Source organism: Microtus ochrogaster, linkage group LG3, assembly GCF_000317375.1.
Source record: "Microtus ochrogaster isolate Prairie Vole_2 linkage group LG3, MicOch1.0, whole genome shotgun sequence".
Taxonomy (NCBI): Eukaryota; Metazoa; Chordata; class Mammalia; order Rodentia; family Cricetidae; genus Microtus; species Microtus ochrogaster.
Genome location: NC_022029.1, coordinates 33,432,609 through 33,445,624, shown reverse-complemented (window position 1 = coordinate 33,445,624; position 13,016 = coordinate 33,432,609).

Below are 13,016 nucleotides of genomic sequence, written 5' to 3'. Positions count from 1 at the left end.
GTAGGCTGCCATTCAATATGACGATTTCTCAGAAAATTAGGAAAAAAATCTACCTCAAGATCTAGCAATACCACTTTTGGGTATATACCCAAAGGATGCTGAGTCATACCACAAAGATACATGCTTAACTATGTTCATAGCAGCATTATTTGTAATAGCCACAACCTGAAAACAACCTAACTGCCCCTCAACCGAAAAACTGATCAAGAAAATATGGTACATTTACACAATGGAATACTACACAGCAGAATAACTGATATCTTGAAATTTGCAGGCAAATGAATGGATCTAGAATACATCATATTGAGTGAGGTAACCCAGACCCAGAAAGATAAATATAATATGTACTCACTCATAAGCAGCTTTAGACATAAAGCAAAGAAAAACCAGCCTACTTCGCACTCATAGAGAACCTGGACAACAAAGAGGACCCTAAGAGAGACATACATTGATCTCATCTACATGGGATGTAAGTAAATTGGAAGCGTGGGGATCATGGGAGAGGGTAGAAGGGAACAGAGAGGAAGGGAGGGGAGCAGAGAAAAATATATAGAGCAATTAAAACAATTTTTAAAAAAAGAAAATAGCTTCTGTATTAAGGGTGTGGGCTTGTGTCCACTTCCACTCTCAATGCTGGAACCCCCTCCGGCTGCACTGGCAGGCCCTGTGCATGCTGTCTCAGTCTCTGTGAGTTCATATGTACATCAGTTCTGCTGAGCTTAGAGGGATATATTTCCTTGGCATCCTCCAACCTCTCTGGCTCTTATAATCATTCCACCTCCTTTTCTCCATGATTTCCTGAGACCTGCAGGGTGGGGTTTTACAGCAACATCCCACTTAGAATGAAATGTTCCAAGGTCTTTCACTCTCTGCCCATTGTGCAGCTATGGGTCTCTGTATCTGTTCTCATTCATACAGAAGGAAGCATCTCTGATGATGTTCAAGCAAGTCACTGATCAATGAGTATAGCAGAATGTTATGAGGAGTCATTTTATGGTGACGTTTCTTTATCATATTTGGTTTTACCATAGGTTCGTGAACTATCTTATCTCAGATTCTTGTCTATCTGAGCAGTGTTGAAGACTTCAACCCAGCCTCAGAATTAAACACTATTGATTCACTCAGGTTGAATAAAACTTTAGCCAAAAAGGGGAAAGCATGTTTTTTCACATGCTGCTGTCCAGGTTCAAATCCCAACTCCATCCTTTACTGGCTGTGCAAATTGAGGTTAGCTATCATACTTGACTCTGTGCTTTTATTTACAAAAGCAAGGGAAGGGTGGTTCTACATCAAAGATAAAATACAAAGAAGGTACTTAGTGTAATTGTGAGCATATAATAAATGCATAGCCATATTGCTTTTTGTTACTTTCTTCTATTGCTCTTTCACCTTCTTTCTATCATTCATATCTAGGAATATTATGGCCTTTGTTTTGTCCTTATCATTTGTCAGGATTACAAACTTGTATAACCAATATGGTTATACAATCAGTATGACAGTTCCCCAGAGATCTGGAAACATCTCTACCTTAAGATCAAGTTATATCACTAGGGCATATTCCCAAAGGATGCTTCAACCTACTATAGAGACACTTGTTCAGTCATATTCATTGCTGCTCTATTCATAGTAGTCAAAAATTGGAACCAGCTTAGATGTTCATCAATGAAAGAATGGATAAAGAAGATTCGCACTATGGAATATTACTCAGCCATTTAAAAATAAATAATGAATTGTGAATTAAATGGAGGGAGCTAGAAAAAAGAAACATACTGAGTGACGTAACCCAGATCCAGAAAGACAAAATATATAGTATATATTCACTTCTTTGTGAATGTAAGCAGTTAAGTCTTTGATAAGCAAGTTAAAATCCATATAACCACAGAAGTCACATATAGAGGTAAGGAAACAGAGGTGAAGGATGGATATTCTTAGGATGAAGAAATAGATAGTTATGGATTGACAGGGGTAGGGGAAAGGAACAGAAAGATCAAGCGGGGAGGAGGATGAGGAGTGAGAGAACACATGTGGGGAGGGACAGCTAGAGCAAAGGACCATTTGAGGAGTTGGATGGAAAACCAATAGAGTAGAGGCTTCTGAAAATATATACATGTATGAAGGTGATATGAATGAAATGGCCAAATAATGTGGAGATGGAGCCCCAACTGGTTCCTTCTTCTCACTAAATGAAGCTTCCAGTGCCAGGAATTTGTTACAGATAATGGAGTTGTTGTATAAGAAGCCCCACTAGAATCCCCAAATAACGCAGGCTACTGTTTCTGTTCTCCACAATCTGATAATAAGGCTCTTGCTGAAGACAACACCTACAATTCAAGTCACAATACAATTCACTGAACACAGCGATGCCAAGCTGGTATCCACCTAAAGCCTTAACCCTTATAGTACTTGAAAGTACTCTGGATGCTACTAAAAGAAAAAGGTAAACACCAATCCAGCTATGAAGTCTTTCTCTACAGTGATGGCCTGTATGTAAAATGTGTTACTGCAATAGTGGCACAATGCTTGTAGGAATAGTCAACTGATATCTAATTAGATTTCAGACATGCTCCAAAAGATAAAAACAATCTCCAACATTGCTATGATAGCCAAGAATCAGACAAGATAGGCCAGGGACTTAGGGAAAAGCAAAATACTGCAGTTCTGCTAAAGGAACATAGTGATAAAATGACTCCTAATGACTTTCTGCTATAGTCATAGATCAATGACTTGCTAAACTATCGTCAGAGAAGCTTCTTCCTGCATGGATGAGAACATTCTGTCTGGGCTATCTCTACAATCTCTCCCCTCGGATCTCAGGGAACCCTGCAGAACAAGAGGAGGAAAGATTATAAGAGCCAGAGGGGATGGAGAACACCAAGAGAACAGGCACTCTAAGCGCAGCACGGCTACTACATGTAGGCACTCACAGAGACTGTGGTAGCGTGCAGAGTTCCAAGTCTGGGCCTGAGAGTGTCCCAGCACTGGAAGGGGAAGTGAACCCAAGCCCACACACCTAACCCAGAAGCTATCTCCAACTGATAATCACTTAGTGATTTTTTCCTGTACCCATGAAGATTCCTTTTCACCCCCGTCCCTCAGGCCTAGTAATTTCTCGCATACAGTATCTCCACAGTGTGTTGAATTTGTTCCTTCCCCATTCAGGGCTCTCAGTCCATCCCAAACACAGTTGCCGTACTACTCAACCAGAAACAGCAAGGTGATGATTAGAAAAGAATGGTGCTAGCCTTTGCCCAATGCCCTCTCTACAAATTGTAGTTAATTTGAAACATTTGTTTTATATAATTTGCAATTTTCACTATTGAACTAAGATAAACCATAGAAACTGACTATAATTTACTGCTGTTTCTCCATTTTTATTACTGCATAATTAAAACCTACTGTTGACTAGCACTGTGAAGAAGCATTGGTGTTACTCAGTGTGCATCTTAATTGGCAACACAAGAAGCATCCCTTCTCTCAACATCCCTGCTCGTCTGTAGTGATTTGTGTACATAATTCTTAAAATTCCATTAAGTGGATGTCAGCCATAGTTTTTCAAAGGACCTACACTCTGATTCTCCAGTTATGGGACTTGCAGATACTTCCTGATGGAGGGCCATTATCTATGGGGATGAAGGCTTAGGGAAGTTGCATGTGAGTAAGACATATAAAGAAAGCTTAGATGGCATCGGTGCTCTTTCTCCTCTGACTGTACTCTCTACAGCCACAGTAGATAAGGAGTCTATTGCAAATCTGGAGGCACAAGCTCTTCCCTTTCTTACAGGAAAAGATATAGCACTCCAGTCGACAGAGAAGTGAGAGTAGACTTTGGATTCCTAATAGAAGAACTACCAGCCCTTTCCATAGCAAAAGTATTTAATTAACGTCTTTACACAAAAGAAAGCATAAACAAACAATGCATAGTCACTGCCCTCAATAAGTTCACATTCTAGTAGGAAAAAATGTTCATATAAATAAATGCATTGCTCCTAATAGACCTTACTGACAACAAATGGTTCTTTAATAGGACAATGTGATAGCTTGAATGAGAATGTCTCCCATAGACTCGAATATTTGAACACTTGGTCCATGGTTGGTTAGCACTGCTTGGAGAGGTTGTAGAACCTTTGGTAGAAGGGAAGAACATCACTGTGGGTAGGGGTTTATAGTCTGGCCCCATTCTCTGTTCACTCTTTGTTTCTTGCTTGCATTTGAAGATATGTGCTCTCAGCTGCCTGTTTCTGCTACCATATTTGCTACTCGGGGCCATGCCTCCCTGCCATTATGTACGCCTATCCTTCTGGAACCACAAGCCCATATAAATTCGTGCTTCCATAAGATGCTTTTAGTCATGATGTTTTATCACAGCAACAGATAATTAACTAATATAGATGGAATGGACATGAATTTTAGATCCAGAGAGATGATCATTCAAATCTCACTTTTGCAATGTGCTCCGCTTCATCTCCTTTAGAATGCCAATCTCACTGAAGAACTCCAGTTTCTTTCTCTAAAAACAGCAACAAAATACTTCCTTACAAAAAAGTAAGAGGATCAGTGGCTGCAAGTAGAAGTGACTACTGAAAGGACTCAGATCCTTGTCTGGTCCTGCCGGTTCAAATACTCTCCTTGGGAAGGAACAGTGGAGAATCAGTGAGTAGATTATAAATGATATGCCTAATGTCAGAAGAGTAAAGCCTCTTAAAGATTTTTGGTAAACAGCAGTTATCATTGTTGACAGCAGTAAGGACACAGTGTCTTTTCATGTCCCTACTACTTAAATAACTCCAGGCTTTCCTCTTCTCTGACTGTCATCAGTTTCCCAAAGAATGTATTCCTTACAATATGGAGCTGTTCTGGTTCAGCTCCTCCTTGCACACATACAGCTCTGAGCTCTTGGGTGCTGACAATGGGCAACACCTGTGCCTGCAGCTCCACTGCCCCTCACTGGTCTGTTCACCAGCACTTGCCCATACTTCTCTGTTCTCTTCTTAGAGGCAATCTTTGCCACTTGTCATTTCTCCTGTCTCCTGATTGCAGACATTCTATCCCTGCTGTAGTCCTTCCATGCCAACAAGGTTATTTTCTCCAGCCCATCTAAGGAACCACGCACCACCCACTCAATACAGTATGTCTCTCTCTGATTTCCTATTTGCCCTTCTCCGAAGCACTCTCCAAACTGTAATCAGGCTGAGTTTTCCACATAAGTTCATGACAACACTCTCAAAATCTTCAGTGACTCTTTTTCTGTCACCTTTTAGAAAAGGCCAATCCTGAGCTTGACCTTGGAGATTTTTCACCATTCCACTGTTTGCTCTGTTCACCAGGCTTACTTTGCACCAACCGCATTTATCAGTCCGGAGCTCCATGATCCCATCACTGGCTGTGCAGAATGTTGCCCACAAGTGCTCTACAGACTTCACCCACCTCTTTATCCCCTGTCTTAGCTCTTGCTGGTAGCCTTTTCCTAGCCCTCAAACAAAATTATAACCCTCTTATTCTCACTCACAATAACCTTACCTTTTCATTCATAAGATTAATAACAATTATAATCTTGTTTCTTTATGCATTTGTATATTTTACTTAATGACTTTCCTTCTCTTTCAGGGACAACCTTAAAGGTGTGACCCTTTTCCTCCATATCATAAGTGTCAGAAACATATTTCTATAGTAAAGTAGGCAAGAGAAAACCATGACAACTTTATTCAACCAAAGTTTGACGTTATGTGTCATCTTCAGAAATGAAGATACAAAAGATCCAGAGGTGAATATTTCTGAGTTTACATTTAGTGTAGCATGGACAATCGCATAAAAAAAATGCAACTGGTTAAAAAAAGATGGGCTGCAGCTATGATGAGCACTTTCTGAGAAGTCATGAGAACTGGGGCTCAAATCAAAGTATCCATGTAGTAAGCCCTGTGTATACCTATAATCCCCAACCCAAAAGGGGTAGAGAAGGGAGGATCCCAGGGATTGTCAACTTTCAGAGTAGTTGAGGAAACAACAAGGAGAGATCCCGCCTCAATGGAATAGGTGGAGAGCGAGGAAGATGCACAGTCCCCTCTTCTGACCTTTTTGCACATGCACACACAGATACAGGACAAGGGGTCAGGATAAGCAACTCGGGGGAAAGAATATATATACTTTAAGAATAGTATAAAGAAAGTATATATATATATATACTTTAAGAAGAAAATACTTTAAGAAGAAAATATATTTTTCTTGGTTCTGCCAAACACCTCTTCTTCCTCCCTGAGTATGGGACCGGACCCATTCTAAAATGAGTCTTAGGATCCATAATCATGCAAGACAGATCAAAGAATTTCCTTGTGATGAATTCTAATACAAAGGAAAAACATAAACAGGGTTAGAGTAATATTTCTAGACTAACTTGGTTTGATGAGGTCCTGGTTACTCTAACTCATCCTGTAGAGAAGAAATCCTCATTTCTGTTGCCCACCAGGATATATAGAAGGTATCAGGAGCAGCAGGTTGGGAAAGTTATAAAGAGATCTTGTTTCTGAGGCCATTCCAACATCCTTCAACTGAAAGTATTCAGCCAGCGTGGAATCTTGTTTTCTGGGTCCCAACACTCTAGATTCTGTGTTCCAAGAAGATGAGACTTGTGTCCCTAGCAGAGCCTTAAGATCTGCAAAACGTCTCTCCAGTAGAGTCCTCCATGAAGGCCTCCTGACACCTCCCCTCCTCTCCCTGGAGTGTCCCTCCTTCCCTTCTCTGCCTGGAGTGTCCCTCCTGCTCTGAGCAGTATGAGACACTGCTCCACAGTATTTGTGAGATACTTAATGCCAGGGATAGAAGATGTCAAGGTGTATCAGAAAGCATGTTCCCCTCTGCTTCCATTTCCAGTTCAAAGAAGAGTCCTTAAAGGTAAAGTAGACCTAACCCGATATATAGACCATATTGACAGTTGGCCTGAACTAGTGGGAGCTCACAGACTCTGGACCAACAGTTCGGGAGCCTCCATGGGACCAACCTAGGCCCTCTGAATGTATGTGATAGTTGTAAGTTTCCAACAGTGAGATCGGGACCTATACCTGGCACTTAGATGGCTTTTTGGAACCTGTTTCCCATGCTGGATTACCTTGTCCTGTCTTAATGCAAAGGGAGGAGCTCAGTCCCGCCTCAACTTGATGTTCCATCTTTGTTCAAGCCCGTGGGAGGCCTGCCTCTTTGTAAATGGAGACAGAGGAGGAGTGGAAGGGGAGGGGAATAGATGGAAAGTGAGGGGGTCATGACTGGGAAAAGAGGAGGGAGGGAAAACTGCGGTCAGTATATAAAATAAATAAAAAATGTTCTTTAAATAAGACAAAATATTCAAAAATATTAACACTTTGCCTACTTTGAGGCAACCTTGTGGCTAAACCAACAGAAGCTTCATTCTGCACAGTGTAAGAGTGAGGGCAGAATGGATGTAACCAATGGAGGTTACTAAGACATTCAGAAGGAGTGGCGAGACCACAAAAAAAGAGAGGCGATGGTGCAGATGAGGGAATGTTGCCAAGATCTGAAGTGAGAGAAGTCAAGAGAAGTAAGCTGTCAAGCATAGATCTTAGGGACCTGGCTTGCCAAACTGAGGTGCAGTACCATGAGACAGGGCTCTCTGGGGCAGTATAAAATGAAATAACAAAGAAAGGTGGGCTCTTGTGTATATGCGATACAAGGTCCCAGGGTGTTCCTGTTCTCTTTAAGAAGTCATTTGACCCGCATACCTATGATAAGGAGAAGGGTACCTCATCCAAAACCATATGTGGGTCTAAAAGCCAATGATGAGGTATGTATAGACTCAAACCGCTCTTTCTTCCCAGATTTTTCTCTGCCTTTGACCTTCTCTGAGACCAGGAAGGGGAGGAGAGAAGATAAGGACTTACAGAGCCGGTCCACTGAAGCAGATAATCGACTGTGTTTTCAAATGGCAAAGCCTATTTATTCTCCCTGGGTAGAAGCGAATTATCACAGGAACAGTCAATGGGTATGAACACCACATCCGGCTACTTTCATGGACGTTGTCCATTGCCTTCAAGGATAGGGATTTTAACCCAACAGCATAAAGACACTAAGGCCAAACTTGTGTTTTATCCCTAGTGAATTTCTTTGACCATGTAACACGGTTGACCTCCTACACGCAAGCATGCATTTCCAGGGGGTTAAACACATTGGCAGCGAGGTCTTTGACCACACAATAGAACGAGATCAAAACCACAACCTTGTCCTTATTTGATCATCCTTGTCTCTGTAGTGCTTAACGCAAACACTCGCCATCACCAAGCTGAAAAACATTTTATTTCCCTTCTTACTTGTAGGGTTGCTGATCTATTAAAACATGCTCAGCATTTACAAATAAGCCGCTGGATAGAAGGGAAGCAAGTGATGTTTCTATAGATTATCAAATGAAAAAGCTCTTACAAGATCTGCCGAGGGCTTGAGCGATGGCAGGTACCAGGTCCTGGAATCCGCCTTGGAGATGAGCAGGCTCCCAGCGCTGGTCTTCGGGTTTGGGGCGCCTCTCTTAGCCTAGCCACGTGCTCTCACTGCCACCTGCTGGACGAGATGAGCATAGGTTTATGCTTTCCTTACTCGGAGCTCCTCCCTCAGCTTGCTTTTCCTGTCTACTCGGCATTGAATTGTGGTTACCGACCACAAGGTCTTCAGGGTCACTGTGTGAGGAACAGAGCTCATTGGGGGAGAGGGAAGAAATACAATGAGCGGTCCCTGAAAGTACTCCCACACCCCAGATTCCAGCTGTCAACATTTCTGACCCTCAAGGTTTTGGGACCACCATCTGAGAAACGGAAACCTCCCGAAATCCCTCCCTTGACGACTCTTCCCTTCTAAGTACAGCTTGTGTCTCTCAGGGCAGGCAGGTTTTTCTGCTTAAGAACATAATGCCTTTTGTTTTGCACGACCACAAGCAGAAGGCTCTTCTTAAAAGAATGTCATGGAAATAAGTCCCCTGAGCTAGAGCAATTTAGAAATTAAAGGCTTTACTGCACCTGCTGAGCGGAAACCCCATCCTCGGATACCCATCAGCCAGCACACCTTCTAGATCAGTTTCTCAGCCTGTGGGTCGCGACCCTTTCTTTCATTGGGGTCTTCTAAGACCATCGGAAAACTCAGATATTTACATTAAGATTCGTAACAGTCGCAAAATTACAGTTATGAAGTAGCAACAAAACTTTTATGGTTGGGGGGCACCACAGCATGAGGAGCTGTCTTAAAGTTAGCGGTGTCAGGAAGGTTGAGAACCACTGGTCTGAACCTTTTCCATTTTATTTTATTCGCCTCCATGTCTCATTCTATAGATACAGCACATTGGACAAGGATTCTCAGTGCAAACTAGATGGAGACACTCGACCTGGTTCCAGTCTGGAATAGAAAGATGGGCTGCAGGGCCATGGTGGTGAATGCTTTTAACCTCAGACCTCGGGAGGCAGAGTCAGGCGGATCTTTGAGTTCGAGGCCAGCCTGGTCTACAGCATGAGTTCCAGGACAGCCAGGAATACACGAAGAAAGAAAAAGAAAAAGCTAGAAAGATGGACTGGAGAGAAAGGTTGGTTAAAAGAAATCTTTGTATTTTTATGGGGGCCCATTTGTCAATGGTTGACCTTAACTCCTGAGCTAACGGAACCCTACTCGAAAGCCTTTTCTCGCACCTGCCTCTTGTAGTACGGCCTGTGGTTTCTCCTGGCAGTTCCGTGTTTTGGGTTTCACACTGAAGTTGATTCTTTAAAGATGATTTTTGTCCAGCGTGATAGAAATGAGTCTAATTTTGCTCTTCTCTGTACAAACATCTAGGTTTTTTTTCCAGTACTATTTATTGATGACTCTGTCTTTTCTCACTGCGTGATTTTGGTATCTTTGTCAGATATCAGTTGGCTGTAGCTACATGAAGTCATGTTTGGGTATTTTTGCTGTTGTTGTATTTCTATTGGTCTATATGTGTGTTTGCAGCAATCTCACACTGTTTTGACTAATATAGCTCCATAAGATGTCTGCAATGGTAAATCTCTACATCATCCTTTTCCCCTTAGGATTGCTTCGCCTGCAACAGTCTTTTGAGGTTCCATAGGAACTTTAGCATGGTTTTTTTTTCTAGTTCTCTGTGGGGAATGTGGGGGTTTGGGTTGGGACAACATTGAATCTTCTAATTACTTTCAGTAAAACTGTTGTTGTTTTACAATGCTGAATCTACCAAGTCATAAGCATAGAATCTTCCTCAATCTCCTTTCTCCTGAATCTAATTGTTTTACATATAAAGGGATCACACTTTGAAGCTGAAACAGCCCATACAGGCCTATGTGCTACAGGCTTGGTCACTAGCCATAGGCACTGTGGGAAGATAATGGTATAATTAGGATGTAAGACCCAGGGGGAGGAAGTCGACTCTTTGGGAAAACATCCTAAAAGGGGAATTTTAGGGCTCTATGGATACTTTTTCCTCTCTCTGCTTTTTTCCTTATAAAGATGACTAAGTTCCTCCCCCAAAGCATCGGAGCCAACTAACCATGGACTAAGGTTTTGAAACCATGAGCCAAAATAAGAATTTCCTCCTCTCTGACATTTTTCACAGCTACTGAAAACGAACCAATTCACAGAGTCTTAAGAAATGACCAGGCTTTATATAATCTGGTACCATGTCCAAAGAATATATACCGTGAAAAATTAATATAAACAAATTAGTTAAGAATCAGAGCTTGCCAACCAGACTGGCAAAGCTGAAAGTAGCCTTGCAATGAGCTCCTTCTACTGTGAGGTCAGTCCAGCCCCTTGCCTGCCAATTCCCACCTCTCTCAGCAAAGTGAGCTTGAGTCAAGCATGCCCTGTGCTATAGCTATCTTTATAATCATTTTTAAAAAATTCTTTTTGACTTCACATTTTCTTCAGTGCTAAAAGCTCGTTTTATAAAATTGTTGGTTTCAATTACAGCAGTTCGAGACATTCTGCATGCTTCTTATCACTACTTAAGCACTTCAGTGATCGTAGAGATAAACAACACTGAGTAAGACAGTCAAGGAACCTAAAGCAGAGCCCCTCTGAGGGAAGAAGAAGAATGTCACCATCGCACTTCGCTATTTCTGTTACCTATATTTAAGACTAATTTTTAAGCCTACTTGAATAAATGAGATTTGGCATAAACTTTGTAAAATACTTGAAATGGAAAAAAGATAAAAAAGAGCCAAAAAGTATCTCTCGATGTCACACATACAAAAACATTGAAATTCAAATGCGTTTTGACATACCTCCAAAAAACAGTCACCCAGGTTACGAATATTCTTGTGGTTGCGTAGACTGTCAGAATGGTGAAGAGATTATAAAGCATTCTGAATAATCATTTTGGAGCCTACATTATATAAACAAAACAAGTATAAGATGGAGACTCTTCTGTACCCACATCTCCTTAATCTTTGCCAGTGACTAATGTGGCGCTCTGCACTTGTCCTTAAAATAAATACCTGCAGCATTTCTACCCTCTCTTTTTGCCCCTGGTTGCCCTCTGAGAATCAGGCAGTAAATCCTACAGTAACGGCTTGATGGGAAGATTTGTAACACCAAACTAGTGTCATTCTTCCAGAATTTTTCCAGAACTGAAGCATGAAGGAAGGCAGGAACCTTTGAGAACATCTTTATTCGTCCAACCAACATTTGAGCTCCAACAGTGTGCCAGGTGCTTTTCTGGGTACAGAAATTAAAAAGATAAACATAGCATGGATCTCTTGAATGGATGGGTATCTTTACCAAGGTCATGGAATTCAGAAGGCTTCATTAAATACAGCTTTTATAAGCAATCAAGAGAATAGCTTTTTATGAAAACTCTTTAAAAGAGGTCTATTTTACTGGACTTTCCATGAAAATCTGTCTATAGTGATACAAGCTCTGGGCCAGCTCATCTATTTTCTGCTACACTTGACACAGAATTATCTGTGCTTTCCAGAAATACCCTTCACCTACTCCAGGAATTTAAATTTATACAAAATGTTACATAAGCTGTTCATTGAGGGCAGAGTTTGAGTAAAACAGTAGAATATAGAGAGGTTTTGTAGCAAAGTATCATATGAGACAGAACTTGGCTGATATACAGGGAATACACTTGTGGATACGATGGGAAATGACATTCTAAAGGGAATGGAATCATTCAAGTAAAATTATCGAATCATAAACTTCGAAGCCCAGCCTCGGATGCCAGAGCATCCTAGGAACCCCTTGAGGAAGGAAGGAAGCAAAATGATACAAGTGGGAAAAGAATTGAAGCACCAATCCCAAAAGAAGGGACTACTGAGAAAGAGGTTCCATCTCATGCCTTAAGTCCACACAGCAGCTAAAAGCTAAGTTGCCATCAACTTAATCATAAACTGGTTGGCCTATTAGCTCAGGTTTCTTACTAACTCTTACAGCCTACTTTAACCCATGATTCTTGTCTGTGTTAGCCACATGGCTTGATACCTTTTATCAAGTGAGGCATTCTCATCTTGCTTCCTCTGCATCTGGGTTATGACTTCAGACTGAGCCTTTTCTTTTCCCAGAAATCTCCTATTCTGGTTGCCCCACCTATGTAAACAAGTACAAGAGACAACTCTTTACAGGGTACAAGACCATTGTCCCACAGCATAAAACCACTTTAAAATAACCCCTTTGTCTTCCTTGAACATCAGTTCTGCCAGATTAGTGACTATCACACAGCATCATTTAACCTCAGCTTTGTTTTTAAACACCTTATTTCCAAATCCAATTACAGTATATGTTATGATCTCAACATATAAATCAGTGGGATCACAATTCAGAACAAAGCACTGGATTTAAGCCCTAAAGCAACAGAGCATATAAACCCAACACTGACATCCAGGAATAACTTTTGGCCCCTCTACACGGAAACTCCTACGTTCCCTTTAAGTTTTCAGCTATCCTCAAATCAATCACTGAGCCCATGAAGGTCTGTTCCTCTGTCTTTGGGGTCTACTGTGTTTTGTGGTTCTTTTTTTTTTTTTTTTTTTTTTTTTTTTTTT